Below are 27,090 nucleotides of genomic sequence, written 5' to 3'. Positions count from 1 at the left end.
CCCGTCACCACGCCTGTCTAATTTTTGTATTTTTAGTAGAGGCGGGGTTTCACCGTGTTAGCCAGGATGGTCTCGATCTCCTGACCTCCGCCCACCTCAGCCTCCCAAAGTGCTCGGATTACAGGTGTGAGCCACTGCACCTGGCCAGGTCTCCATTTCTTTAGAGTGAGTTATTGTTTTCTATTTGTTTTGTTTGTTTGGCAGTGTCATTTTTTTCTTGATTATTCATGATCCTCATGCTCTACATTGACATCTGTGTGTTTTAACAAGTAGGCACTTCTTCCAATCTTTATAGGCTGGCTTGATCAGGGGAAGCCCTTTACCAGTTGGCTTATCCAGTGAATCTGGGTGTGCCACCTTGTAAGGCCTTGAGCCAGACTTGCTGCTGGAGTCCATGGATATGATGGCTTGGTACCTGGGTGAGCAGACAGGCAACACTGGTGCCTAAGCTTATGGTGGGTGAGCATGGGGCTAGGTCAATAGGAGTAGGCCTATAGGTTGGACCTGCATGAATAGGCTTGATAGCTCAGTCCAGAGGGACACATCTCAGGTCTGGGTCCTGGGCCCAGTTTTGCTGCCCTGTTTCTGGGGTCCACTGGGTTGGGCCTGGTGACTGGTTCCAGGGAGGTGGGCCTGCAGCTTGAGATCACAATGGTTGGTCTGAAAGGTCTAAGTCTAAGGGAGAGCAACCTTGTGCTGAAGCAGGCATTGACCTTGGGTACATAAGTGCCAGCCTTGTTCTCTAAATGGCCTAGTGACAAAGTATGTGGGGATGGACTAAGTGCCTGGCACTGTTGGGGCTGGCCTGGTGCTGTGGTCTGTGGCAAAGATTGATTCTCACTTCACTTTCGTTTCACATGGAGAGTATTTTTGTTTGTGTTTCACTGGATAATCTTGGGAGAAGTATGGCACAGGTAACATGAAGCTGTCCTTCCTACCTTCTTCAAATATATTTTTTAATTTCGGTGCTGTATTTAGGTACTATAATTTCTCACCTGGCTTTAGCTCTTGTGATGGTATTTTCATGCATGAATAGTTGTTTAAATTAATGTTTCTCCATGGGAGTGAGTGCTGGAAACTCCTATCCTGCCTTGTTTTTAAGTCATTCCCCTTTGACTGTGTGTGTGTGTGTGTGTGTGTGTGTGTGTGTGTGTGTGTGTGTGTATGTTTTTCCTAGTCAAACAAAAGAAAGTTTCACAGGATTAGGGTTTTCATTAATATATTTTTAGCATAATGGAAATTTTAATGCCACTATAATTAATAGTCTAATCATGCTTACCACTTAGAATAGCATTTTAAAAATAATAATTTTCCATAAAACTAATGGAATCTTAATGTAGAAATCATTCAATCTACCCACACATTGGCAAACTGCCCACCCCAGTTAGCCTGCATTATGTTTTATGCTTTATTGTCTTGTATTTTCCCTGATAAGTGGAAAACACATTTCTTCTTGCATCCTAGTCATATTCCTATCATCACTCTTGCCAACACATCCTCACACTCTTGTTCCCTGGCCCAGTGATTTTCTCTTGATCGATGTTCATTAAATACAATCTGCAAAACAATGATATAAGCAAATACATCTCTCCTATTAAGACTTTACAAAGTCCTTTGTTGTGAAATATAAGTGAAGCACCTTCATTGTCTGAGGAGATACCTGAGGTTCGTTGTGTTACGCCAAGAAGTTTAACAACACGGACACACATGGGGCGGGTTAAGGAGCAGAAAGTTTAGTAGGCAGGAAAGAATACAGCTCCTCCATAAAAAGGGAGGAGGGCTCCAAATACAAACAAACAAACAAAAACCCTTGTGGTGGGAAGCAGTAGGTAATCTGAGGAGGCTTGAGGAGGTGGTGTCTTATTTACATAGGTCCCAGGGGATTGGTTTGACCAAGTGTGTCATTTACATACCCCTTGTAGAAACTGGCCCTCCCTTTTATTATGCAAATGTGACCTCTACCTGGCCGGCACTATGACACCTGCACATGTGGTGACAAAGAAAAGGGAGGGGGAATCACCATACTGGGTGGGCCTGACTTTGAGTACAGCTGCCAGCATTTGTCTATGCAAGCTTCCAGCCTGCTTATCTATGCTTGCAGCTCTACTCCTCAGGATGCTTTTTGTTAGAAAAGAAATGGTTTGGGGACTGCTTTTTCTTAAAAGAAAAAGCCTTACCAAGGTCTCCTGTACCCTCATTATCTACCTAAATAATTTCTTTTTAACTCCTGTATTATAAGCATGTGCCTGGAAATTGGTAAAATTAATTTCAGACTATTGTGTGATGTATAAGAAAAGAAGAACTTCAACTAATAATCCCATAGGTTGCCTCAGTGTTTTTAAATTTTTAGTCAAACATGGAAAGAGAGATGCTATATTACTACCAATTTCACTGAATCTTTCAGTATAAAACTCCTAAAGAGCAAAATTCCTGAAATCATGTTTTGTAATAAGACCCTAAAGCATGAATAAGCACATAACCAGTGTATCTAGACAGCAGCAGTGTTCAATATTTATATTTTCTAATTTTCTTTACATTTACAGAATTCACTTTTTTCCTTAAAGACAGAATGAGTGTATCAAAAAGGTTATAAGCATTCCTCTAATAGTAGCTTCATAGTGATGCCAAATTATCTTTCCCATTTCCAAAATAATTCATTTATTTTTGTTTTCAACTGAAGAAATACATATTTGATAAGAAAAAAAGAATTTGGAGGAGAAACAGGGGAAGGATAGGAGAGAAAAGAAAGAAGGGTAATCATTACAGCACCTCTTACATATATAGCAGAAAATTCAGAAGGCAAGTGTATAATACATGATAAAACTGCAAACTTCCCGGTTACAAAATTTATGGGTTACCATAATTGAAAATCAATACATGACAACCTGTGCTGTATTTTATCTGACTCTTAAAAATATATCTTTGAAGGACAAAATAGTCATTTCCTTGTGGTACTGAGTAAATAAATAAGTCATAAAAATGAGCCATTGCTTTTTTCTCATTGGGTCAGATTTACTATAATCTGCTAATTAACCTCACTTGATATCTTTGCTGGCCTGAATGGCTATTCAGACTTTATTTTTAAAAATTTAAGCTATTGTCTTTATTCTCAGGACAAGTTTTCCTATTTTTATTGCTCCATTGTCTTAATTATGGTGTTTTTTATTACATGGATCAGTAGATTAAAAATATGTGGTCATGGTCATATATTTTAATTCCATCGACTTTCAAATATTTAAGAATCATTGGCTTGAAACTTCTTAGTATACATAAGATAATAGTGATAGCCTTATTTCTGAACTGCTTCCCCCATCCGACTGCATGAACAGGAAACAGAATAATTTAAAACTGAATTTACTTTTATCTTGGGAAACCAACATTTGAAAATAGCAGACACAGATGTGGAGCCATTTTGATGAGTAATAGATTGCAAGAAGATTGCAAAAAGGGAGGACTTTTTACTTTTCCAGGTGTGGTGGTGTGTGTCTGTAATCTCAGCTACTTGGGAGGCTGAGGCTGAGGTAGGAGTATCCCCTGCGGGCAGGAGTTTGAAGCTCCATTGAGCTTTAGTTCGGATAGCCTGGGTGACAGAGTGAGACCGCGTTTCTAAATTTAAAAAAATAATATTTTAAAATAAAAGTGTGTAGAGGGACCAAAACAGTGATGAAACATAAATAAAACTGCCCCAGAGAGAGTTTCCTGTTCTTGGTAAGGAATGCTGACAATGGGTCAGATCTGGCGCATTAAAAAAGGAAAATTTTAAAAGAGGATGCATGGGAAGTACTTAAGAACAGGAAGGAAGTTTGGTGGTGGTGAACAAAGAGAAATAAGCATGCCATTGTAGTTCATAAAGCCATGGAAACAAAAAAATATCATAGAGTCAGAAGCAGAAAGCACACTGACCTCTCCCCACCATGAAGGTATCATTTATTAAAGACGTGAACTTCACTGTACCTTCAGAATAATAAACAATAAACAAATAAAATGAAGATGTTATCTAGGCTCATTTCCCGTTCCACCCCAATTTGTCTCCTGTTGATTCAGAACATTTCTAGAAAGTTTATTATTAACAAGAGAACATCATTTATAGCCATACCAATCTACCATAAGACTAAAAATTGCCAATCAAAAATGTTATGTTTAAAAATATAAATGGTCTCTGATATGGAAAAAATGGCAAAGGTTAACTGTACACTAATTTTTCACCCTAGTTAAATAAAATTTTAAAATAAATTAGAGATACAAAAGAAATGCAGCAAATTGGATACAGGCATAAACTCATAATTACAATATACATGCAAAAGAAAGACTTGAGATAGAAGAAATTGAACAGAGAAACTATTGAAGTACAAGACATCATCATCTCATGATTAATTATTACAAGATGCCAGTGGAAGGACAAATGCAAACTGAAAATAAAGGAATAAGCATAAAGGGTTAAAAAAATTTTTTTTTTTTTGAGACGGAGTTTCTCTCTTGTTATCCAGGCTGGAGTGCAGTGGTGTGATCTCAGCTCACCGCAACCTCCACCTTCCAAGTTCAAGTGATTCTCCTGCCTTAGCCTCCTAAGTAGCTGGGATTACAGGTGCCCTCCACCTTGCCCAGCTAATTTTTTTTGTATTTTTAGTAGAGACGGGGTTTCATCATGCTGGCCAGGCTGGTCTCAAACTCCTGACCTCAAGTGATCCACCTGCCTCAGCCTCCCAAAGTGCTGGGGTTACAGGTGTGAGCCACCGCAGCTGTCGCAGCTGGCCAAGGACAATAATTTTTAGGAAGAGCAAGGAGAAATAAGCATAGATAAAATAGATCAACCTGTATTTATCTGTATGTGTATGTATATATCTCTGTGGTCAATGTTTAAAACATATGGGTATCAATACACAAGTAGATATATATGGACACACACACCACACACACACACATATATATACACACACACATACATGAATTATAGAATCTGAAGGGCAAAAATATTTAAAAAGGAAAAAATAACTAATGTTCAAAATCAGAAGAATAAAGATTCTGGTTTAATAAGGATATCAGAATTTATATATTGAAAAGCTGATCTTGTGCCAGTAAAAAAAATAACTTGAATGGTCAATCTAAAGAAAACAACAAAAATCTTATCTTAGGAAAGCTATTATGGTTTAATTATACACAGAAGAAACCCTTCATACCATAGTCTAGGCAATAAGAAAAGGGAGTTACAAAATACAATATAAAAAAGTTTATAACCATGCCTTTAACAGCAGCCCCAAATTAATGCAAAATTATCCTTCCTATTTATTTCCAAAATAATCCATTTATTTTGGATGAAGTAAAATAAAAATAAAATATAACGGAATAGTATTCCCCAGAGAGTAACAAAAATATACAAAGAAAGCAACAGAGGAGCATTGTTTTCAAGAAACTTGAAAGATTAAACCGAGCACTTAAAATAGCAATAAACATTCAAAAACAAAAGAAAAACTTAATTATGATCCCTTCCTTTGAAATGTATCAGATGATGAGCTTCATCCAATGAAAGACAATAGAAGAATCTTTAGAATTGATGAGAGTCGTTTATTATATTTAATTATTGATTAAGCTTTGAATCAAAGCTGATCATTTGAACACCAAAATCATATTAATTGAGTTTACTTATTAAATACTGACTCTCAATAAACTAAGTGAATAAAAGACAGTGGTAAGAAAATATTTTCTTTTCAGAAGAATATAGGCTAATACATGAGATGCCATCTTAAAATTTTTTAAAAGCATTTTTCCACCATAAGCGTAGTAATTTAATGGAAAAATAATGATTGTTTCAAAGTACTTTCGGAAACATAATAGTTTTATGTTGTCAAAATATCAGCAGACAGACTCCTCTACTATTCAGGAAAGGAAAAAGATGTGTCTTTAAGGTGGATAAATCTGGTAGGTACTATTTTAACCAAATGGTCAAACTTAGGAAAACTAACATTGGGACAAATTGACATTATGTACAGCTGATGTGATGCCACATAATGGATGTACCATTGCCTATACATTATTCTTACCGATCCTGTTTCACTTAAAAAAAATCAAACTTTTAGACATAAGCCCAGACAAAACACATGGAGTAGTGGAACAAGTTATACGCCATGAGACAACACTGAGACAAATCCAGAATGTGTGGACCATCGACCAGACAACTGACTAGATTCTATCAGAAGTGTACACCATAAAAACAAGAATTTAAAAACAAAACTATAAAAACCAGTTGGGGGATTTTTCTAGATAGAAACTGAAAAATATAACAAATAAAGGTACTGTCTGAGACTTGATTGAATATGGTTTAAAAAATCAATAAAAGAGATGTTGAGGGCTGTGAAAAGAAATTTAAATATTGGTTGAACATTAGATGGCATAAAGGTGCAGTTATTCTACTTAATTGTGATACTACTACTGAAATTATGTAAATGAATAGCTTTGACTCTTAGAAGATGTATGTGGAAATATTTAACAGTACAATTAAAGTGATAGTAGCTTGCAATTGGCTCAATGAAGACACACAGATACACTGGTGCCTATAATGAAAATGATGAGATTATATAAATATATCGATATAGATACAGATATAGAGTTGGAGATGGATAAAGCAAATTTGAGAAATATTCATGAATTCAATCTTTATATTTTTTCCAAATAAATGTTGATATAAACTTTGTGAAATGTATGTACTATAATTTTTTTAGATAAACATTGAAATAAATATAACCCTTTTCTTATCTGGCAATCTATAACAATATAGTTGAAATAAATATATTCTATAATATCCACAATATAAAATGCTCATTAAACATAGTTTGTAAAATGAAGATTCAAGCATTAACAATTATTTTGATATGTTTCTTACCCCAGGGAAATATGGAAAGTCAAATATAATAATGTAAAAAAAATTCACATATTATAATTAGATAAAATCAATGCTCAAAGTATGTTATTTTAAAAATTGATTTAATTTGAAGATAATTTTCTTACAATATGGAAATAAATATAGGCGCATTTTGAAACCACAATAGTAATTTTTCAGTTAAAAATATCCTCACAAGGATATACTTTCAATTAAAATATTTTGAAGATATTTTAATGTCCAATTTTAATGATAATGTGTCATCGAGAGCAATTCTGAATGTTATTCCAAAGTTATAGATATTTTGTCACTGAATAGTAAATTAAAATATCTGAAAATTTAATTACTATGCATTAACTTTAAAAAAATGTTGTATTTTAATTAATGAAGAGTAATATGGAATCATGAATAAAAGTGTATCTTAAAGTTCACTAGGTGAGAACGTTTAGCTTAGAGAGAGAAATTCAGCCATAAATAACTTGTGGTCTGACATGCTTTGATAGTCTCTAATGTGCTACTGGTGTCTCTCAGTTGTCAAACCCAATAAGAAGATGAAAGATGAGAATTATTTGCTGTAATATATAAGAATGAGCTCCTCAGACAGAACAGAGTGGTGAAATTTTGAAGTAGATTGAGTGCCAAAAATATCCTCAAATCCTCACCAATCCATGTGTCCCTTATCATCACAATGTAACTTTGCAGCTTCTCCCTTCAAGAAGTGGCATCTCTTACTCCAGTTCTTGAACCTGTGTTCGTATATACTTTGCTTTGACTAATATAATATGGTGGAAATTATGTTGTGCCACTTTAAAACTCAAGTGTCAAAAAACCTTGCTGCTTCTGCTTTATCTTTCTTAGAATCTTACCAACGGCATCATTACAAACCCAAACTAACCTCATGCTGGAGAATGAGAGACCACATAGGTAAGAGATGAGTAATCTCAGCTAAGGACATCCTAGACCAGCCACACTCAGCCAATCCTAGACCAGTCAACACAGCTAATCTGCCACTTGACCCTAATTACATAGACAAATCAAGGAAAGAACATTCTTGCCTAACTCAGGTAAATAAAACTGTGCTCTTGAGCCATAGTATTGTAAAAAAGAATAAATGTAAGTTGCCTTAAGCCTCTAAATTTTGGGGTGATTGGTTATGTAACGATAGATAACTGTTATAAATTTGCCAGATATTTTTGAGGATCAAATGAGTAATACCCAGCATAGTCTATCTTCTTTCCCTCTACATCCTCTTTTGTTACGTGTACACATTTTTATAAAGTATGTTTTTGATACGGGGAACCCAGAAATTTTCCTCATCAGCTTTATGATTACAGTCGGTTTCCCTCTTCAAACCTATCATCAAGCCATTGCCAGAATCCTATTTTAATGGATCATTTTCTGGGGCCACTCCTAGAACCAATTCTAAATAAATAAACTCTATGCATAAAAGAGATGCTTTACCAAGAGGGGGGAATTAAGGGGAGTTTAATAAAATTTAAGATTCTGTTTTAAGATGTGTGAGCACAATAAAGGGAAATCAAGAAAAGATGGTGAAGCACTTTATCATCTCTAAATTTATCATTGCTAAAGGTGCAACGGTGTGGAGCAGTGGCTAGGATCCAGAGCAAGTTGTGTCTGTAGCTGAGAATCACTTAACCATAGCTGTGCTGTTAACAGTGAAATACAGCCACTGACAGTCTTGGACCGGCAAGAAGGGAGGGAAAGAAATAAATCCCTTAACCTTTTTTCTAGTCCAATGTCTCGTCTTTTGTGGTGCCTTTTATTGGTGAAGTCTAACAGGGAAATAGGAGGAAAGGCCACCCTGCAAATCAATCTATAAATATCAATTTCCTTGTGCTGTAGGCAAAAGGATAATAGATTTGGAGAGAAAAACAGAATATCAGCATGATCATTACATACTAATGATATTTTTACAGTGACTTACTCATGCAGACCTTCCATTCTGAATACTGATGCTTTATTTTACATGAGGTTTTTAAGTTTAATATAAAATCTAAATATTACTAATCATTGCTCTATTTCATAAAAGATTATATTAAATGATATTAATTGATATTAATCTAGAGAATAAAACAGGCATTTTATTTCTATATATTGTGTTTTGGGAGTTTCCTCCTAAATCAGGGTTCTAGTATCAGAGTAGCTAGCAATTTTGCCCTAACAAGAAATAAAGGAGAGCTGGGCATGGGTGTTTAACAATGTACCCTTAATGGATACTTCTTTTACCACCCCGCCTCAGGGGGTCCCTCACATGGGAAACTTGTTTATGCTGGCAGATTTCCCTGTGGCTCTTGTCTGACCCATGTCCAGTTTAGGCCTGCTTGACCATTGCTCTGACACTGGGAGCCTGGATTTGTGTTCTCCTTGGCATCGCAGGAAAAACCTGGCCTGAGATAGCCCTTGGTTCTTCAGATAGAAAGTGCAAATTCAACACGCTACAATAGGAAACAAATTCAAATATTTTTATCTACAGTTCTGAGCAAAGAGGGCCTACTGAGTCAGGAGGGCAGTCCTCTGTCTCCTGGCCACATGAGGCAGGAATGGAGAATCAGAGAGAGAGAGTGTGTGTGTGTGTGTGCGCGTGTATGAGAGAGAGAGAGAGAGAGAAGTGTATGGTAACTAACAATCTATATATAAGGGAATCGAGAGTGTGTCACTTTAGATTGGTGGGCAAATGCCTGAATAGCCTTTTTAAAGAAATTGGTGGGAAATTAGGGAGCGCAGTACGCGAGGCAGAAGAGAGACCTCTAAGTACTTCCTCTAGCCACAGGCTTGGCTTGAGCCATTTGGGTATGAGGTAGAACAGGAAACTGTCAAGGGTGACTGAGCCCTGCTTCTGGTATGAGAAAGTTAACTTGTATTCAAAATGGATGTTGAGGCAACATAAAATTACAAGAATTTACTACATCTTGTTATTGCATTTTTATCTTAATTAAAGTGGAATTCTTCTGTAACTCCTGGGTTTTCTCTAATACTTTCAACTTATAAAGTTTTTTTTCTAAAATATGGTATAATGTAAATATTTATTATTCACTAGTAAATGTTGAAATTACATAAGAGGGTATGAGAGATAGTCATTGGCATGATGGTCAATGTAATATATGATTATATGTTGAGAACTTCTGAGGATGTATTTTTTTCATGCTTTATGAAGGCAGCATAATAATGGTTGAAATCGGCATTTTAGAAATTTCAAAATGTTTTGGTAAAATTTGTCACACACACAGACACACACATGTGTCTATTCAATTACATAAGAATATGAAGATCTAAATAAGTAGATTATTCAAATAGGCTATTACACATTTATAACAATTGTGTTTCCAAAGGTTTTATGCCTTGTTGCATGGATAAATTCCTGTTTCCAAATGTGAATATTTTTCTTTCCAATAACATTTATAGTTAGTTCAATTTTTATATCAGTGGGGAAAACTCTAGCTATGTAGACTAATATTATATTTCTGTGTTTATTTAGTACATGTCAGGAATATTTACAATGTGTATATAGCCTTATATGTCTTAGGAATGAAGAGGTGATAAATGACAATGTCATTAACTGAGATTAGGAATAGTGAGGAAAATACAAAGGTGAGTAAAGATAATGAGTTTAGTTATGAATATGCTTTGTTTGAGGTGCTTGTAAAATGTCCATGTAGTTGTTTGGAGAAGAATATTTGATGTCTGAGCTGTGAGAATCATTGGAAAAGAATGATTAAAAATGTATGTTTGGAGGGTCAGCAGTATATAGGAAAATAACATCATCTATCTTAAGTTTAAAGAGTTGTTTTTGGTTTTCTTCTTATCATTTATGTATTTAAAAATATTATTATAATAAATATTGGTAAAGCAGTAATATTCAATTTTTCTGTATAATTTCTGAAAAATCTGCTAAATGTGTTTATCTGTGTACTTCATAGTTTGGTGACTGACATGCAAATCAGAGTGGAGAAATATACGGGCATGCTTGAATGTAGGGAACTGAATTTTCAGGTGTTGAACACTGATTGAATGTGTAAAATAATGTGATCTGAGCAGTTAAATTTTAATGTGAAATATTGAATACCAATTATTGGGAAAAAAAATTATACATTATCCCAGAACTCATGAGAAGAAACCAGCTTGTGCAGTGAGTTTGGTTTTGACTTATGGACTTTGAGTTTTTAGAGATGATCTAAATAAAATTTCTCTAAATGTAATTGAAAATGAGGGCTAAATCTTCCAAAAGGGATAGCAAAAGCTATTAGAGAAGAAGGCATTAATTGACTAAAATGTTCACCTGTATCCAGTGAAAAGAGAAAAGAAAAACAACCGAACTGGGTGTAAGAGCTATAATTTGTCCAGTATCCCATACTTTTGATATGAAATACCACATGCCAAATCCTAATATTCAGTGCCTGGCAGACAAACATAGAATCATTTAATATTACCCTGAACTAGCTTTATTTGCAGAGTTGAAGTGTAATATTATTATTTTATCACCAATATTTTAAATTTCCATAGTATAAAAAGTTGTCAGTGTATATACATATGAAGGTATCTATATATGTATCTAGACATGTATTCTTTCCCTCCTATCCTTCTTCCTTCCTCTCTTCTTTATTTCTTGAAAACAAACACAATATATGATCTTTTATGGTTATTTGACAGATTAAATAAGTTGGTAGCAGTTGTTTAATGGACAAATGGAGAATGATGAGCAGTAAACCAAGCAGTTACTGGAATGAGACACACTTGGTTTCAGATCTGTGTTTTACCCTTTACTCTCTACTATATGAATTACCTTAAGGAATTCATATAACCATGACATCTCAAATTCTTCCTGTGTAAAATCAGTCTGCTTAACTTACAGATTTGTTATGAGGATTAAATAGGATAATATAATTTTGGTAAGATTTCTTAAAGTACAAGGTACAACAACACAACTCAAACTTAACTAAAAAATCATGAATTTATTGTCTCAGATTAACCACTGGTTTCCAGGATGGACAGATGTATAAACTAATGATTATAATAGCTTTTCTGTGTGCGAACCTTTAGTTAGACTTTAAGATAGTATTTATGGATCAGGGAAAGAGAATGACAGGAAATGATGTTGCAAAAGTTTTGATAAGGTGAATTTGTGACGAGCCTTGAAAATCATAGTAAGATTTGAGAATTCCTCAAGATGCCTTTGAAGACTTAGAAAATAATCTTTTTAGAAAAACGTGGAAACAGCCTAATGAGGACATACATACTGTCTACTATGCGATTAGCTTATTATGCACGAGATATAATCAGGCTGTAGTGGAGGCTTTATGATGGAGATGGAGGTAATTCTACAGATTTTTTGTTTTGTTTTGAGACAGAGTCTTGCTCAGTCGCCCAGGCCAAAGTGCGGTGGCGAGATCTCAGCTCACTGCAAGCTCCGCCTCTCGGGTTCACGCCATTCTCCTGCCTCAGCCTCCGGAGAAGCTGGGACTACAGGCGCCCGCCACCTCGCCCGGCTAATTTTTTTGTATTTTTTAGTAGGGACGGGGTTTCACTGTGTTGGCCAGGATGGTCTCAATCTCCTGACCTCGTGATCCACCCGTCTTGGCCTCCCAAAGTGCTGGGATTACAGGCGTGAGCCACTGCGCCCGGCCCAGATTTTTTTTTTTTTTAAATAGTGGAATCTACTTATCTTAGTAAAAGTAGGAAGCAGTGCTTTTAACTAATTGCAAAATAAAATAAAAAAATAAGAAGTTGAAAAAAATGGGCCACGCGTTCAGGAAAGAGATCAGAACTGGAGATACGGGAGTCATAAAAATAGGTAGTATTTACAGTTTGTTTTTTGTGAGTCAGAGTGTTGTTATGTATTATCTCATGTGATCCTCAAAATGTTCAAAGTAGAAAAATTGTCTTTTTAAAAATCAGAAGCTAGATCAAAGAGATTTAAAAACTTCCCCAAACTCACGTTATTAGTAAGCTCAAAATTAGTAAGCAGCTTTACCAAGATCGCATACTTAGAATGTTTGAATCTGTAACTTACCTTATTTTGAATACCCCGTGTTTCATACCTGTTCAAGAGTGATAATTGAAGCAGTGGGAACAGATAAAGCCACATCTTAATGAGAATTATGTTCAAATGCACATACAAAACCAACATTTTTCTTTATTCTACCATAGCTAACTTCCATAGACATCACATAAGAGTGCACACAAACACAGACACACAACCCTGTGTTGTAAGTTTATGATTTGGGTGTGCTTTTGTGAAATTGCTCTTTGTGTCTTATCTCTTTATTGGAATGTCTCAATACTTATGCTGTGAATACAATTTAAACTATGACAGTTCCACTTCAGCTTGTCTCTATAAAGTGAACTTTTTGGGAAGTATTGAATTAGTATTAAGTTAAACTGACTGCTGCAGAGAATGCTATCAGTTAATCAAAAATGCATTTTCTCTTCAGCACACAACTATTTTACACTTCCTAACTTCCCTTGCTTTAGATATAACCATATGACTGTTTTCTAAAGAGTAGTACATGAAAGAAGTAATGGGTGCTATTTTGAGACTAAGCTTGGCATGAGTTTTTCTTCTCAAACTGCCTCTGTATTCTAGCTGGAGTCCTATAATAACAAGGTCTCAGGCCTAGGGGATGAGAGAACCAAATGACTTAAAGGGCTTGGATTTCTGACACACTATATGAAGGAGAACTGCCTATTGATCATGAAGCTACATTGGAGTATTATGTGACTGAGGAGTAATCTTTTATTGTGTTTGAGTCACTTGACATTTTGGTGTATTTATTATTATAGCCTGGACATCCGACCAAGACACTGACATTTAAATATGCAGCATATTTTGGATTTTCAGACAATATAAAGTAAGATTAGAAATTTGCAAACACAATTTAAAATCTATAATTTTGACTTTAGTATTTCCTGATTTCTAAATTACACTTGAAATAAAGATATTACTGTCAATTTATTTAATATTGAATTTTGTGAAATATTTAAATGAGCATCTGTACTGGCAGAGTAAATCTGTCCAAGATCTTTTGCTTCTAATATTCTTATAAAAAGATGATTCTATCACTGTGTTTATAATTATCCCATACTTTCTTTTATTTCTGTTTTATCATCTATAGGACAGAACGTAAATCACAGCAATTTTGCTCATCATTACAAAGTCCTTCTGAAAACTGGAAGTAGTATGCCAGTTACTCATTTATGAAACTGCCTAGAAAGTAAAATTTATTGTGAAGAGATCATGAAAGGACAAGAGAAATCTTAATAACTGGATCTTGGCATAACAAAGAAATCCTTGAAATGCTCAGACTTGAAATAATCTACTGTAATTTTCTCAGGAGTTTTTTTGTCCCAATTAAGCTTGTCTGTTGTGACTGAATTTTAATTAGTATGGATATTTGTACTTTAGAAATTCATAGCTTGAATTAAACTTCATAAATCCATGAGACCAAAACTAAAAAATATTAATTCAATGAGCTTAGAATTCTAATGAGGTCATTAGGAAATGTTGGCATTCTTCATATTGTAACTTCTACATTTTCCCAAAATATTTCTGTACAACTGTTTTGAAAATACAGAATGAATTAACCAGTCAGTTGAGTCAAATGTTCAAAACAGCAAGGCACTGTTAGATAAATTAATATTTTAACCAAATGATTTGTGTTTTGAATTAAAAATATATATTAAAGCATCTCCATGAAGACACAGACTTGAAGTACTTTTCAAGGTGCATTTTTAATGTCCTACCTATTTTAATTGGAGGAGTTCCTTAAGAAGCTAATGTCTGTTGCACTTCAGTTACTGAACACTACCAAGCCCCTGGTAAAGGTCTGAAATGTGATGGACTGCTTCAACAGCAACTATTCTAGTTTACAGTTGATTGAATTGAAATCTGCCTTTTAATTTGTCTACTTTTAAAAGTATTGTTCAGGCAGTGGTAGTGCAGCAATATTGCTCTCACTGTCCATGACAGCAATGAGCAGCATTGGGCATGTATCTCTCTGACGAGAAGTAACTGAAATGGCTTAAAACCAAGAGTTTTCAAACTTCAGTGTGTATCCCATTTAAGTAGAGAGCTTGATGAAGCACAATTTGCTATGTCCCAAACCTTGAATTGATTTTTTTTTTCAGGGGGGGAGAAAGGACAGTATTTCACTCTGTTGCCAAAGCAGGAGTGCAGTGGCTCAATCATAGCTCACTACACCCTCAAGAACTTGGACCCAAATGATCCCCCTGCCTCAGCCTCCTGAGAAGCACATTTGTGTGTTGTTTCCCCTCCCCCCCACCAAGCACTGCTTTATCAGCATGACTGTTTTGATATACCATTTTCTGTTTTTATTTGGATTTTGTTTTATTTGCATTGCGATATATTTTATAGACAAGTCATGAATTATCTTGATAAATACTCCATGTTCAATTTTTTGAAAAAGCTGTATATACAGTAGTTTTGACTGTAGATTTCACTGTTTATTTTTCTGTCCTTTTACTTTCAACCTACCTGTGACTTTCCATCTATCTTAACTGGGGTTCCTTATAGACAGTATGCTGTCATTTTTTTTTTTAATTCAATGTAATAATTGATTCATTTTATCAGAAAAAAAAGTTCTCTATTTTTATTTAATGTAATTGTTGGTATGTTTGTGTTGACATCCACCATTTTTCTATTTGCTTTCAATTTGTTTTATGTGCTTTTTAAAAACAATTTTCTCTTTTCAGTCTTTTCTGGAGTTCACCAGTATATTTTAATATTTGATCTATTTTCTCTACATTTTGCTATACTTCTCTTTATAACTTTTAGTGTTTGTAGCTAAGATAGAAATAGGCCTCCTTACATTTTCATAATTTATTTAGAATTAATATTGTATTACTTTACACTTCATAATTTCCATTACACAAATATAAGAAACTCTCAACTTGATAACATTTTTTTCATTAACCAATTATCCTTTGTGTTGTTTCTAATACATATTTTACTTCCATGCATAGTACAAGTCCTACCTAATGATAAAGTTTATTACCTTTAAACAGTTTTTTGTTGGAAATAAATCATTCACATATTTACTAACATGTTTATAATTTGTCATTTACCATGCTAATTATTCCTAACTACAAACCTGAATTTTCGTATAGTATAATTTATTTTCAGACTGAAGAGTTTTCTTTAGCATTTCTTGTACTGCATATATATGGTGAACCATGTGCTCAGTTTTCATTTTTCTGAATATGTATTTCACATACATCTATTTAATAATATTTTTATGGGATACAAAATTATTGGTTGGCAGTTTACTTTCTTAGCATATTAAATATACAATTCTTTTTATACCTTTATTTTCTGATGATAATTTAGCTGTTGTTTGTATCATTGTTTTCTGTGGGTATTATATGATTTTCTTCTTGCTTTAAAGAGTTTTTCCTTTGATTTTCAGCAGTTTGACTATAACGTGCAATGTGTGGGGGGTTTTTTTGGTATTCATCGTGCTTCCCATTCACTGAGCTGCATGGGTCTTGAAGTCAATGTTTCTCAACAAATTTGGGAAATTTTCAATCACTATTTTGATCTTTTAAGCTCTTTCTTTTTCTTTTCTTTTTTTTTTTTTTTTTGAGATTCCAAATACATATGTACTACATTACTAGGAACTTCCTCATAGTTCACTGGTACTTTGCCATAACTCACTGAAACGCTACCATTTTTATTTTTAATTTTTTTCTCTGAGTTTCTATTTGAATAGTTTATATTAGTAAATTCTTAATGTTCACTAATCTGTTCTTCTGCAGGGTCTAATCTCCTAATAAACCCATCCAATAAATGTATTTCATTTCAAATATTGTATTCTTCACTTGCAGATTTGTGCAGTTGACTATCATTTAAATGTTTGTCTTATGATTTGTCTTCTTAAGATCATCTGTTCTTGTAAGTTCCAATTATAATAGTTTCTTTAAACTCCTTGACTGCTATTTTTAACATCCAGGTTTGAGGTATGTTGTCTTCCTTTACAGAGTGTTTAGTTTTGTTCTAACTAACAGTTAATGTATGGTAGTTTTGCTTGAACATTCTGAGGCTTCACTTTAGGCTTTGTCTTAAAGGGTTTAGAGAAGTTCTTACAACACGATGTGGTCCTTGTTCTTAAAATATGCCCTTTCTCTTGTCTCAGCAGATGTCTCAAATTATTGAAGTCTCTCCACTAAGATGGGTCAGAATGCCAAAGTCTCCCAGCCCCATGTGAACCTTTCGGTCTGTCGCAGCTGCTTTCTGTTTGGCCTTTAAAGTGTCATCATGAGCACAATGAAAGCAGACCTTGGATAAGGATTTTTGGTGAACCCCAGTCCCACACAGTTTCCTTGAAAAGTTCCAACTGCATCACTGCTCCTGAATTCTGACCTTTGTCTACTCAGCTGGACTACCATATTGTCCTTCGGTTTCATCTACCTGAGTCAAATTTGAGAGACTCTTTCTAGGAAGAAAGATGGGGTAAGTGTGGGGCCTACCTCATATGCTTTTCTTATACTTTTTTTTCTTTTTTTCTTGCACTTCCAGAATATCCTTTTCCTCTAAGATATCTCTGAATATCCTCTCAGATTAAAGATAAGATTTCAAGTTCAGGAACAAAGTTTCTAAGTGTACCTTTACACTTAAGTAAAATCGTATCACACGAATTTTCTATTTTCTCAAGCTATAATTATTCTCTATTTATTTGATTTAGGCAATTATATTGTCATTATAATTAATATTATTGAAACGGGAAAAGTTCCTTTGTCCCCCTCCTAAGGCGTGCGATGGTTGTGTGGCTTGCTTCTTCAGTGCGCCGCCTGCTCAAATACCTCGGAGGAGCATGCAGAGGGGCAGGTCATGGTGCTCCAACCCCACAGCAGTGTCTAGGGTTTGAGTGTTTGTAGCTTCTGAAGTCCTAGTGGGCTGTGTTACATTATGCTCGTTCAGTTTTGCCATCTGCAGGCGGCCTGTGTTCATCAGCTCAGTTAGACCCTCTACCTTATCACAAGGACAGAGGGCTTTCTGTATCCGGGGTTCTTGCCTTAGTGTATTGGAAAAATCGGACCGCACGTGGGCTAGTAGAATGAGTGCAAGGTTTTATTTACTGGAGGTAGCTCTCAGCAAGGTGGATGGGGAGGCTCGAAGGGGGATGGAAGGGGAAAGTGGTCTTCCCCTGGAGTCGGGCTGCCCAGCAGCCGGATTCTCCACTGACTGAATTCCCATGAGTGTTCGCGTGTTTTGCTATCAATGGCCCGCCGGCATCTGCTGGAGTGTTCTTCTGCCAGTGTGTTCCTCTCGATGTCCAGCCACTTGTGTGTGTGCCCGCTAAGGTCTTGGGGTTTTCATGGGCACAGGATGGGGAATGGGGGCGTGGTGGGCCAGAGTCTTCTTGGAAAATGCAACATTTGGGCAGGAAAACAGAGTGTCTGTCCTTACTTAGGTCCTTGGGCACAGGCCCAAGGGTGGAGACCTTGCCAGGTACCCCACCCTTCTTTACTCAGCACTTCCCTGTCCCCCTCCCATATCATTATGAACAGCAACTTTTCAGTTAAAAATGTAGCTTTGGTGATCATGATGTAATGTATTTGTAAACTGTGTCTTCTAAACTTATTTTCGTTGTTTGTTTTCCTTCCTTCCTTTGAATTTAAATTTTACATTCTTAAACTCACATTTTAACTTTACTTCCTGCATATCCTTCATTTTTTTAAAATAAGTAATAAAGAAAACCCAACAGAATTAGGAATAACTATGGAAACTAATATGGACAAAGAAGTAATTTTAACACAGATATTGAGTTATTTTCTATATATTTTTATATACAACACATACATTAAGGTTGCATTCTATTTTAAAAATTAAGTAAAATAATAAATTTAAATGTTTGTCTAGTATGTCTAGATCTTTGCAAAAGGAAATTATTTTAAATTCTAAATAATTATTTACTGAATTGATACATCTAATAAAGTCTCAAACATACAGAATACTATACTTTAGCATTTTAATTTTACCAAGTAGAAAATAAAAATATTGCAAGTATCTTGAAAGGTACAGTAAAACAAGCACATAACAAAATAAATGAGGAAATCATAAGTTCAGAAAATTGAAATTTAAAAAAGCTCAGACATGCACCATCAATTTATTACTGGTCCTATTTATATTTTAAAGCTGTGCTTAAAGTTGATGTAATCTTTCTGTTCATTTACAGTTCCATTGTGAAAGAAAAAATTGAAATTTCACTTAGAAAAGATATTGCATAGTTGTTTATCTGGTTTGCAATACCTTTGATATGAGTATTTTCCCTACTTTGTAGCACAGGACCCAATCTTTGCTATGAATCAAATGAAATATTGAATTTCCTTCTATTAAATTTTCTTCAGATCAGGATGACTTCAGTTGCTTAGTAGTTCTTCCTTTCAGTGATGCATAATGAACTTTTTTTTTTATAACGTTAGCCATCGTCTCATAATATTCTGCTCACAGACAGAGAAACATTCATTAACCAGAGAAGAATTTGTGACTCCTGAAGAAATTTCATTGCAGAAATATAATTGGGAAAAAAAAACATGAAAATAACGCTTTATTAGACACCAATCAAATGATTCTTTTTTAAAAGTTGCCTTATTTTTCTTTATGAAAGTGAGGCAGGAGAATAGGGTCTGGAGGTAGGGAACCTAAGGTGGATTCCCACTGACTTTCTAGAACTGAATTAAAAGGAAAACTCTACCTCTCCATGCCCAAGTAACAAAAGGATCGGAGGCAACTCCCTTTGCAACACCCCCCTTTCCACTGCTGCGGCAAAGGAAAAATGGCAGGTACCTTTGATTGGTCCCCTCCTGCAAGGAGTCTTCATGTGCATAGGGTGTAACTTTGTAACTTCACTTCAGCCTCTCATTTTCTTATGCCCAGATTGGTTGTGGGCCACTTCTTCATTTACACAGTGTGTAACCAAGTAACCAATGGGAAACCTCTAGAGGGTATTTAAACCCCAGAAAATTTTGTAACCAGTGCTCTTCAACCCCCTGCTCAAGCCTGCTATCACTCTGTGGAGTGTACTTTCATTTCAATATGTCTGTGCTTTCCTTGCTTCATTCTTTTGTTGCTTTCTTCATGCTTTTTATTCAGTTCTTTGTTCAAAATACCAAGAACCTGGACGACTTGTAGTCAAGACCTTCCACTGGTAACAAAAGCAGTATCGATTTTGTCATGGAGTACATATTCAGTTTTAAAATATATTGATCAATGTGTGCTTACTACATACAATTTAGAAAGGCTGCACATTAAGAATGACTTATCTATGATACCATAAAACATTCAAGTCATTTTCCCCCAATAATTTGTGCATTTAAATAAAAATGGGAGACAGCAACACTATCACTGTTACAGAGGCAGCTGCATGTGATGTAGAAACTAGGAAATAGGGCAGCTTTTTCCATCAGACTCTATCTGCAATTTGGTATCGAATTAATTATATTTACATAAATAAGCCTTATTTGAACTCTGAGTAAAATAAGTTATCCAAGAAAAGATATGTTTTTATGACATGATTTTAATCAAAACCTTGCAAATAATATACATGGTAGCAGTAAGCTTATTATTTATGTTATACTTTAATAAGCTTCATCCTGTTTAAAGATTGCTATGTTGAGGTCTCCAATATAATTCCAATTGCATAATAAATACCCATAGGCAAGACAGTTGAGAAGTAATAAGCTATTTATTGAATAATGAACTGCATTAGATTCATAAAAAAATCTAGATTTCTGCTATAATAGAGTGTCCTAAAATAATGGGTCATGGAAAATTATGGGGAGTATCTAGGCATTTTATGCTATGAAAAATACCTTACACTGAAATATATAGATAATTTACCAGAAACATTTTATTGGAAGTAAAATACTTTAACTTATCTCTTTTCTAACTTTTTTGTTATACCCTGAATCTAGTGCTTATCATGATGATACATTCTTATTCACATCTTGTTGTGATCATAATGCTATGTTCTTATTCACATCTAGGTCTTAGTGAATGTGATCACATAATTTGGGATCCCTTAGCTTCTCTCTGCTGTAATCTACAGAAGTGTGTACAAACAACTCTTTCAGTCTTCAGGAATCGTCTCAGAGAAATGAATACCTAAAGTTAATGTTTCTCATTTTCTTCCTATGTGCTTCTGTAGGGGTTTTTTTCATACCTTGATCATAATATTTTAGCATTTTTAATTGTAATTTTCCGTCTTTCAAATTGAATGTAATCCTTCTTGGTACCGCAGTGTCTACCTGCCTATCAAAATGGCTAAAACACATTAGACACTCCATAAGGATATATGGCATAAAGCTAGAAAGTATAGATTACTCTCCATCTACAAATATTTTACTATTGTTTCTTTTTATTTAAAGAGTAACAACAGTCTTATATATTAGAAATACATCATCACCGCGTCCATTTTGTATTCCACAATCGTATGTAATAATAATAACAGCTAACATTTATCAACTGCATGCTCCATGACAGACACTTTGGTTAGTGCTTCACATGGATTAACCAAGTTCATTACCATTAAAAAAAGTCTGTGAAGTGAGAAAATGTATCATATCAATTTTTAAAAGAAAATCAGGCGGGGCACAGTGGCTCACGCCTGTAATCCCATCGCTTTGGGAGGCTGACGTAGGCGGATCACGAGGTCGGGAGATCAAGACCATCTCTACTAAAAAATACAAAAATTAGCCGGGCGTGGTGGCGGCGCCTGTAGTCCCAGCTACTCGGGAGGCTGAAGCTGGAGAATGGTGTGAACCTGGGAGGCTAAGCTTGCAGTGAGCTGAGATGGCGCCACTGTACTTCCAGCCTGAGCGACAGAAAGAGACTCCGTCTTAAAAAAAAAAAAAAAAAAAAAAAAAAAAAAAAAAAAAGAAAGAAAAAGAAAAAATAAATCAGAACTGCAAAGGATTATGTTATTAGACTAATGTAAAAAAAAAAAAAAAACTAAAAATTTTTGCAGTAAAAATTCTTTCTGATTCTGGAGACCTGTTTCTTAGCCATTACAGTTCAATACCTCTGTATTTGTCTCCTTTCATCTCTCCAACCCCACCTCCCTTCTTCTTTTCTTGGCTCCCTTCTTCTCACTCCCGCTTTCTGTATTTTTCTTAGTCTCTCTGTTTTTCTTTGTTTCTCATCCATAGCTTTTACTAAACACTGAATGTATCAAACTGCTGATTAATAAATTTCAGGGAGTGTTTTCCTTTGAGAATATGCAAAACATATTTTTATTTTTTTGAAGCAAACAGCACACATGTTTAAAAATAGCCCTTTGGGAACAAGAGAAAACAAACAAAACAACTATGTCTTCAATCTTGTGTGGATAGAAGCAATATATAATATTTCAGTAGTCTGGAGATCATTTACTTGGCAACTCGAAACACAGCTGGAACAGCTAATGATTGGCAAATAATAAAAATTGTAAAAAATGTCATTGTATATATGTAATAGACGTTAAGAATCTATGGACTAAAATTCTACTTTACTGACAAGAGATTTCTTCAGGCTGAAAAAGAAAGAGCAGACCATTTAGCAGGTTTTATTCATTACACAAACATAAACACAGCAACTTACTTGAATAACTGGCAAGATAAAACTTGTCTGATGATATCAGAGCTACTTATATTTCTTATTTCCATTTTCTGTGTCTTTGTTGTTGACGAGAAAGATTTCTCTTTTCATATTAGGTTATGATCAGGTATTGCATTTTGGTTGACTGAATAAAGTCAGTAGTGTTATTTGTAGAATCTTCAACAGTGAAACATGATTTAAAACATAATGCCAATATGGTAGGTTGAAAAAGCTAACCAGACACAAATTTACCTGGGTCAAATATTTATCAGGATAAGCTTATACATAATATTAAGGAGAAATATATTGAGGTTATAACCTCAATGTATTATATCAACATTTGTACCTGTTTTCCATAAAATTATATCTGATAATATTTTAATATTTCTATATCATATATTATACATGATAAAGTTGTGGTAAATATTAAAACATCCCTTTTTGAATATAATTATTAAATTGAATATGCCAATATCCCAGTGGTCCATTTGTCTCTGTCAATAGAAGGAGCATTTAATATGATAGTTTTTTCTGCTTCAGTTAATAAGCAAGCTCATGCTTATGGATTTCAGAGCACTCCAGATAAAAGATGGAAAGGTAAATAGAGGGAAACCTGATTCTTAAAATGTATAGGACTACAGTTATCACAGCAATTGGGTGTCTAGGAAGGCTAACACATGCTATGATGTTAGGATTTTTAATGATACCAGTGGCTCAATTTAACTGACATCTGAGGGACAATACTTTCAGATAATCAAAAGGACGACGTATTTAACTAGCAGGCAACTATATCTAGCTGCAAATTTGTTTCAGTGAAGGCAGGAAATCGGTGAAAGCATGGTTAGGTAGCAGGCTGCGGGGCCTGGCCTGACAAATGTCTTTTTCTTACTTTTCCTAACAGCATTTCCCAATATAACATTGCCAGTGTACCTCTGTTTACCCAGCAGGTAGGGAATAGGGAATTGAAATAACGTACATAATTCTCTTAACCAAAGTATACATTTTACTGTAGTTGGAAAGATGTAACCTGGGCTATTATATAGACACATAATCTACTTTTATTTTTCTTTTTTGTGGCAATTCTTCTCAACTACTGTATGTTGAAGACATTATATCTAAACTGTCTTTCAATATTCTTTTTCAAAGTCTCATCCCCTATAAAGTTATAACTTCCTTGATTATGATTGTGCTGCATTGCTTTCTTTTTAAAAAACAAATCAAGATACATTAAGAATATCCAATTTATATTTTTATAGTAAATAAGTTTTTAACAGTCAAGTACAATGTGTTAATTACTAAAGTAATATTAGTGAAGTAATGTGCTTCTTTTAACTGATATCTTCTAAGATACTTTTTGATAGTGTATGGATATCTCTTTAATGTGTAAATGACCTTTTTTTTTTCAGAGTGGCAATTATGTTGCATCTTACATTTACTTAAGAAAGATAAAATTATATAGGAGAAACCACACACACACATACACACATACACACACAATCTGTATCCAGACTGTAGTTGTTGAGATGAGGAAAATATTGCAATGAGTTACATAATTAGTCTGTTACAAAACTTTTCCTATGAGCAAATAGCAATCCATCTCAGTGCAATGTGCCAAGTGAGACCATTCCAGCAATAACTATTAAGACTCAGAACAGAAAAGCTAAAGCACACCAAACAGAAAGAAAGATTGACTCATTAAAACTAAATTCTCCTTTCCCCACAGGATACCCTTGAACATTCTCCTTAATATGGAGAATTCTGGCTGACATTTGCAAGAACCATTTATAACTCAGATCCTGGATGAATTGCAGAAAAAGATGGTTGCTACATGCACAACAGAAGTCTTAGGCTTTTTTTTAATTTGGCGGAAAAGATTCTCAAATAAACAGTCTTAACATAATTTGATATTACATCTCTATATGAATTCCTTTACGATTTTAAAAACCATTATCATGTTTTTGTAAATTAGTCCTAATTTACATTTTAATTTGACAAATATCTTGATTAAAGCAGATTTTATGAATTGCACCTGGTTAGCTGGTACTACTGGCATTTCACATTTTTTAACATTGATGATTTATACTAATAACTTTTCAAAATGTCTGTTAAGCCAAATGAGTACTTTTTACATAAGAAATTATGTTATGCAAAACCATTTCTCTTATTTGATGTTACATGTAATGTTGTTGCAGCCTATTTTATACACATTGACTTATCTGGCTTATTACTAATTCTGATTTGAAGATATTTCATCATTTTTTTTCATTTTGTTATTTAGTAATTAAAATGATTTCTGGGCCCTAATTAGTTTTAATTAAAATCAATCTATTATATTAAAATAATATAGAAGGCATTTCAACTGTTTCAACACTTATTATGCAATTTGCTAATAATGATATCAAATAAATAATGATATACATATTCAATTTGTGGAGAAAAATCTACAATCAAAAGTTAAGGATTTGTTTTAAAATACTCCAAAGTAAGCTTTAGAAGATACTTGTAATATTGTGCATAAATATTTTTATATAAAAAGAAAATTCCTTCAAAAATAACATTTATAATTGTGGACTCTATATAGGCCAGTATTTAATAAAGTATAATATATGAGCTATAAAATTATTGATCTGATAAATTAATATTTTTGTTTTAGGAAAAGTATTTGCATTGATATTGTTACCCTACATTTCATTTCCTTGTGAAATATAGACTGACCCCATTTACAAAACATGGTACAAGCTAACATTTACTTAGTATGTTTATACGATTTATCCTCAGTAGCACCTTTCATTTTTAGGTAAGGTGACCATTTAATTTTTAATCAAAACGGAGTTCCATTTGAATGTAGAAGAGTACTAATAATAGGTAATTTGTTGTTATAGAAAATCAAACCGATTCTGGACTGAAACTGAATTTTACTAGCTTGGATGAGCTGATTGTTAAAAAAAGTTTTGTAAGCCAGGTTTTAAAAATGATTCACTTGAAGTGGTCACCATAGTGGTATTTTTTTCACCATGGAAATCAGCTAATGCTACAAATTAGGACCTGCCACTCTCCAGCAGTTGTTGAACATTCGCTAGAACACCACTGACTTGGAACATTTTAAGGATGAAAGGATGCACTTAATTATGCCAAAAACACAGGAGTAAACCAAGACTGCTCCAGGTAACTGAACAATGTTATGATCTTCACTGTAGGTCTTATTTTAGGTTGATAAGAACAGTCATGAAACATGTTTATTCTGGAAGTTTCTTGAAGTATTCATGAAGTTTCATGTTGCAGTGACATAATGTTATTAAGGAAACATGAAGGGGCAGTTATTAAAGAAACATGAATACAGCGTAGTAGGGACTTCCTAATACTGCTCTCAAATCTATTCTTCACACCACAGGTGGAATGATAGTTTAATGTAATACAGACATTCTCCTGGTCTAAATTATTCAAAGACATCCCATGCCAGTAAGGGTAAAGTCCAACATGCTTGATACGGGTTTTACTAAGAACAGTTGGCCTGTTGTTTGATTACATCCCTGGTCTCATTTTTTATTACTTACCTTTAATCATACTGAAAGGATTTCTTTTCTATTTATTTTAATGTATCGCGTGCCCCTTTGCCCTCAGAAATTTGGACATGTTCTTTCCTCTGCTTGGAATCGCCTTTGATTCATTTCAGTACGTAACTCATTCCTTTCTCAAAGAATGGTAATATAACCCATTCTTTGTGTACTAGACCTGTGTGTCTGCAGGAATCTGTTCCTGAGTGCTGATTTGGTTTTCTGCTTTTGATTTCTGAATCAAATCTGGAATTTTCATCTATTTCAAGGTCATTGTTGATCAATATACTTTGTGTGCTCCACAGCTAACCAGTTTTGAATATTGTAGACCTTACAGAGTAATTCATAAGCACATATATTCCTCTAATGATGGGCATCTTATATATCTAGGTCTGGAGCTTTAAATATCAACTTTATTTTGATTTATTCAAGATATATTCCTTCACACACAAGGACACCCCAAATTCTAAATTTGTAATATTTCAAACCTGTAAATTTAACATTATAATTTCATAGCTAATAGACTTTTCTTTCCTGGAATGTCCAAAGTGAACTTGTGGCCCCTGACCAAAATATTTCTGATGTCAGGACATGATCTCAACAAACTACCCAGCACTTCAAGCCCAAAACACCTAAGTTATTTTCGATTTCTCTATTTTTACTACACACATACTCCTGCCAGTAATTCTGGTCAATATATCACAAATCTTTAACTCTTCACCATCTCCAATACTGATCAACTGCATAAAAATTGCAGGCATTTATGGTTCAGGATACCAGTCACTGCAGTACATACTGAACTGCTCTGCGGGCTCCACTCTTGTCCACCTCCTCTTTCCACTATCCGTTCTCCAGAGTGTTCATTTTGAAATAGAATTCTTTCTTTTAACAACATTCTGTTATTATTAAATCCTTCAAATAAGTTTTCCAATTTACTTATGATAGTATCTGAACTCCTTAATTGAACAACAGGGTTTATTGTCTCCCTTGCCTATTCAGTGTCACTTTTGTGAATTCGAACTATCTGAGACAGTCCTCAATCAATGTTGAAAGTT

At 34.4% G+C, this 27,090-nt stretch overlaps 1 long non-coding RNA gene across 1 annotated transcript; it reads left to right on the top strand.

Annotated features, from left to right (window-relative positions):
* Positions 1-734: 734 nt before the first annotated feature.
* On the top strand, positions 735-17,352 carry LOC105481689 (uncharacterized). The gene is made up of 3 exons (XR_987093.3): positions 735-914; positions 7,733-7,938; positions 17,044-17,352. It is a non-coding gene; the product is annotated as an uncharacterized lncRNA (long non-coding RNA).
* Positions 17,353-27,090: the final 9,738 nt, after the last annotated feature.

This window comes from Macaca nemestrina, chromosome 16, assembly GCF_043159975.1.
Source record: "Macaca nemestrina isolate mMacNem1 chromosome 16, mMacNem.hap1, whole genome shotgun sequence".
Taxonomy (NCBI): domain Eukaryota; kingdom Metazoa; phylum Chordata; class Mammalia; order Primates; family Cercopithecidae; genus Macaca; species Macaca nemestrina.
This window is presented reverse-complemented; position numbering and strand designations above follow the sequence as displayed.